The sequence below is a fragment of the Neofelis nebulosa genome, chromosome 13 (assembly GCF_028018385.1).
Source record: "Neofelis nebulosa isolate mNeoNeb1 chromosome 13, mNeoNeb1.pri, whole genome shotgun sequence".
Classification (NCBI taxonomy): domain Eukaryota; kingdom Metazoa; phylum Chordata; class Mammalia; order Carnivora; family Felidae; genus Neofelis; species Neofelis nebulosa.
In genome coordinates this window covers 68,659,472-68,664,718 of record NC_080794.1, presented here as the reverse complement: position 1 = coordinate 68,664,718, position 5,247 = coordinate 68,659,472, and the positions used below count along the sequence as shown (strand labels likewise).

General features: G+C 39.5%; 1 non-coding gene across 1 annotated transcript; it reads left to right on the top strand.

Annotated features, from left to right (window-relative positions):
- Positions 1–2,853: 2,853 nt before the first annotated feature.
- LOC131493749 (U6 spliceosomal RNA) lies at positions 2,854–2,960 on the top strand. The gene has a single exon (XR_009252840.1). It is a non-coding gene; the product is annotated as a U6 spliceosomal RNA (small nuclear RNA).
- The last annotated feature ends 2,287 nt before the right edge of the window (positions 2,961–5,247 follow it).

Genomic DNA, 5,247 nt, shown 5'->3' with positions numbered 1-5,247 from the left:
TCAAACAAAACATAACCATCCTTTCTGAAGGGACAGATGCTTCCGAAGAATTATTTTGTTTTGAGGGGTAGGGGATTTTTTAGGGGGTTGCTTTTTTCTCCAACACTGATGTACTTCATTTCTTCTACATTAAAAACCAGCCAATCAGAATAAATAGCATATGAACATCCTTTTGAAAAAGGGTGCTTTTGAAACCTCGGGCGTCATTCTCAAAAGCACACTGAACACCCTTCAGTGATGGTATTCCTCTGCTTTCTGAAGGAATAGCCCGACCTTCACTTGTGGCAGCATGATCTGTCCTAATGGTTTTTGAGAGGCGTTTGGGAAACCTGACTTCATCTCTGGGTAGAGCTGCCACACAATGAAGTGACCTACTTCACTTCTCTGTGAGATGACAGAAAGTCACTGTACTTGAGAAAAGACTAGAGCTGCCATGTCCCCTGGAAGTTTCCCCAGTGGTATTGGGCTAACTTCTTTGTGAGCTACTCCCAATCGTCAGTTTTAAGAAGTGTATTCCTGGCTGTCAAGCCCCAGTGCTGCCTAATTTATACAGATAAAGAGTTCTAATAAGATACTTTAGAAAGTCACTTATGCCATAAGGTATTCACATTATCTCAAGACGTTTCTATTTGGCTAATAGGAAATGAAAGTGTGGATTAATGCCTTTCGCATGCCATTAAGAAACTGAGAGGGAGAAGCCTCATTTTGGCCACCAGGGGCCTTCTTCTCATGTCTGTTCACTGCTGTCTCAGCTCATCGCTTTCGGTGATTTCCAAAGAGAAGGATGAGTTTTGACTTCATAGAAAATGAGTTTAAACCAGAAAGTCCATGTGGCCTCCAAACTTTGGATTACTGCCATGGCACGTTGCATTTCACCTTTGATTTAAAGATAGAGAACATGTGGCTTCCTAAAAATGAAAAACTCTTTTGCTCAATTCCCAAAAGGCTAATGCAAGCAGCTGTTAAAGGAGAAATAAAAAGGCAGACACCAGAATTCCAAATAAGTCAAACGTAGTGAAATTGGGTCACTGATCCCTCTCTGTAACCCTGAGGAGTAATGGGGAGCAAATAGGTATCTGCTTTTTATCTGATCCGTGATCAGGTATATAAATGCTGGGCATTGTCTTAAGTACAAATCCTATAGAATGTGGACTTGGTGAAATTAATGAATAACAAAAATATGGTAAGGTAACAGTGAGTAAGGACCGGGTGCTGTGCTAAGTGTTGCTTATGCGCCATTTAATCAAATCCTACCAAACTTGGGAGCCAAGAGCCAGGATTTATCCCCTTTTAAAGATAAGGAAAATTAAGTTGCTAACTTAGGTCTCCATTACCAGTAAAACAGGTGCTACTTAAGGAACAAATAGTCCTATTCTTAAACATACAGCTTTAGCTGCACTTGAAAAAAATAAAACTGATCAACAATAATGCTCTAAAGTGAAATTGCATTGGACAAATGCTTCAACATTTCCCTAAATTAAGGATTTCACAAACAGGATCAAGAGACGGGAGTATTTTGGTATCAAAACCGCTGCAGCTCTGACAAGCCCTTTGTGTCAGCAGATGGCAGTGACTCAGAAGAACAGCCCTGCTCAGCAGAGGTCAGCCACCTCCAGATGAAGGTTGAAAGTCTATTCAAGGACATTAAAGTGCACCTTTAAGTTTCTAAATCATGGAAAGTAGGAAAAAATGCCATTTGGAAAGAGCTAAGTGGCAGGGCTAACTCAGGGTTGTGCTACATTGCTTTCTTAGGTCTTTTCCTTTCTATGAACATGCAAGTCATAACCTGCATTTCTCTTTGAGATAGTGTTTTTAGCTGGTGGATTTGAGGCAAGCTTCACCATGTGAAAACTCACCCTTTTCTTCCTAGATCCTAAATTAACGCCTACTTGTTCCTCAGAGCCCTGTTTTATGTACTCCAAAGGACTGGAGATTTGTAGACCATCTGCCACAAAGGGAGTGAAGCTTCCACCAAGATCCATGTTCTTCATTTTCCCATCCTGGAGCCCCTCCCCCTTCTAGCAGCCAGCCAGACCTGCAAGGAAAATTGTCCCTGACTTACCAGTTAAAGAGAAAACCTTAGACTGTGAGGAGAAGCATGCCATAAAGTCACCAGCTGAATAAACCATTACTGTTTTTAGGGGTTTTTAAATACAGGCAATTTGAATATGTAATTGATTCTGAGCACAGCCTCATCCCATGTTTTCCTCGGTCTACTCAGAACCACATTGTGAATGGAAAACAGCTAGAGTAATATCTGGGGATGATGGAGCCAGTACCTCATGCTCACTACAGTCTCCATGATGGATTTAGGAGGTGGTTTCTTTTGGCTTGGCCCCAAACTGGGGGCTTGGACCCTTGAAATGCCAGGTCCAGAGGCCCACCCCACAGACAGTGCTTGGATGTTTAGCCTATCCCCCCACACTGTTCTCAGAAAGGATATCCCACACATTGTTCTGTAGACAAGCATACAAGTATGTGTTTGGGGGAAACATGGTCTTTAGAAAAGTAAGTCTCCATTCTAGCTCTGAGGTTAAAGAGAGGTAGCTATGATCACAGTTTAAATGTTAAGTTTGACTAGCAGAGGATGACGTCAATCTAAAGCTCTCTTTGGGGGCAAATGTACATTTGGATCAATCCCAAGAAGCCCATAGCTTATGCTGTGACCTTAACTCAACACTTCTAGGATTAGGCAGTTTTACAAGCTGATACCTATTTATTCCAACAAGGTAGAATATTTCTTGTTTAGCAACACATTCAGTACATTAATTTGTATCTGTAATCCCCACTGCCCCCAATAGGCATAGATAAACAAGTACATACATACACTGAAATGGTAAAAGAAACTTGGCTGTCCTCACTTGGGCAGCACATGTACTAAGATTAGAACAATACAGAGAAGATTAGCACGGCTTCTGAGCAAACAGGATACACAAATTCATCAACTGATCAAACATAAACCCTCCAACTGTAAAACTCCCAGAAAATATAGGCAGTAACCTCCTCAACAATGATCTTGGCGACATTTTTTTGGGATTTTTCACCACAAGCAAAACCAACAAAAGCACAATGAAACATGTGGGTCTCAGTCAAACTAAAAAGCTTCTGCACATCAAAGAAGACCAACACAATGAAAAGGCAATCCACCGAATGGTTGAAAATATTTGCAAATCATGTATCTGATAAGGGGCTAACACTCAAGAGATATCAAAACTCCTATAGCTCAACAGTAATAAAAAACAGGCTGGTTAAAAAATGGACAGATCATCTGAATAGACTTTTTTTTTTCTAAAGAAGCGATATCAACAGGTACATGGAAAAGTGCTAAACATCACTAATGATCAGGGAAATGCAAATCAAACCACTAGATACCGCCTTACACTTGTTAGAAAGGCTGTCAACAAAAGAAATGTGTTGGTGATAACGTGGAGAAAAGAAAATTCTAATGCATTGCTAATGGGAATGGAAATTGGGCAGCCATTATGGAAAACAGTATGGAGGTTCCTCTAAAAATTAAAAATAGAACTATCATATGATGGAGAAATTTCTCTTTCTGGATATTTATCTAAAATAAAGTGAAAACACTAATTGGAAAAAATACATACACCCATGGACACTGCAGCATTATTACAATAGCCAAGTACGGAAACAACCTAAGTGTCCAACGATGGATGGATAAAGAATGATTTATATATCAACACATATATTCATAAAGAGATCTTGCATTTTCCAGAAGAGGGATGGATCTTGAGAGCACCAGGCTATATGCAGAGAAAAATACCTTATGATCTCCTATGTAAAATCTTCAAATGCAAACCCAGATACAGACAACAGATTGATAGTTGCCAGAAGCAGGGAGTGGGGGTGTGAAAGAAATGGGGGAAAGTGGTCAAAAGGTACAAATTTGCAGTTCTAAAGTAAGTTGTGAGGAAGTAACGTATAGCATGATAACTACAGTTAATAGTACCGTGTTGTACATTTAAGTTACTAACAGAATAGATCTTAAAAGTTCTTATCACAAGGAAGAAAAAATAAATAAGTAGAATAAGGGATGTCCGGTTGCTTTGTTAAGGTGATCATTCCATAATGTATACAAATAGTGAGTGAATCCTTGTGTGGTACACCTAAAACTACTATCATGTTATGACAGTTACACCTCAGTCAACACTAAAAATTAAAAACTTTGCTTGGTATGGGCTTGTGATAAAATAGTCCCAAACCCCACACCTCTCTTTCAGCTGCTGGCAGTTGTGTCTCCTCTCCTTAAAATTAGTTCAACCTGAGAGACAAAAGCGGGTGGGGGTTGGGGTTGAGCAAGCAGAGAGTGGACACTGATGGGGGACGTGGCCTGTAATGGATCACAGAGGAAAATGTTAAGAAATCAGCAGGTTCCCTCTGGTTCTTTACATTGGCACAATACTTTCATAGTGGAACAGTTTGTGTTTTTAGATCATCCTAATAACCCATTGAAATTAGCATTATATTAGGTGTTTAATTTATCCATTAAGAAAATCTCAGAAATGAAAGTATGTATTTTTAGGTCAAATTACACCCCCCACAACACCGTGTGTGTTTGTGTGTGTGTATACACACACACACAGAGATGGAGATTGAGAGAGATATATATACATCGAGAAAAGAAATTCTCTTTCACTCTTCTGCCAAGAGTGAAAGCTTGACTTCTTCCTTGACACTATGAATGCCTTTTTTTTTGTTGTCTGATTACGAGGTTAGGACTTCCAGCACTATGCTGAAATACAGTGGTTAGAGTAGACATCCCTGTTGTGTTGCTGACCTTAGGAGAAAGCTGTTTTTCCCCATTGAGGATATTAGCTCTGGGTCTTTTGTATATGGCCTTTATGATTTTGAGGTAGCTTCCTTCTATCCCTGAGTTCTTGATAGTTTTTCTCAAGAAAAGGTGCTGTATTTTGTCAAATGCTTTTTTTGCATCTATTGCGACTTGCTTTTTGAGATGTGTATTTTTTATTTGCACCTTACACACAGGACTTCAAAAATCCTTGTTTTGCATCATCCTCAATGAGAGGAACACTGAAAAGCAAAACCTATGTGATAAAATGAAAGGAAGAAAATAATAGTGCAGATAGTCAAGTCTAAAAGTATAGAGTAATTGTGATGCTCCGTCCCATCTTTGCCAGCCCCAAGTTTTAAAAACTCACATTCTGAATCTTCTGAATTTCTGAATTTCTTCAGCTTCCTTGGGCCACATGAGAGAACCATGTTCCTTTA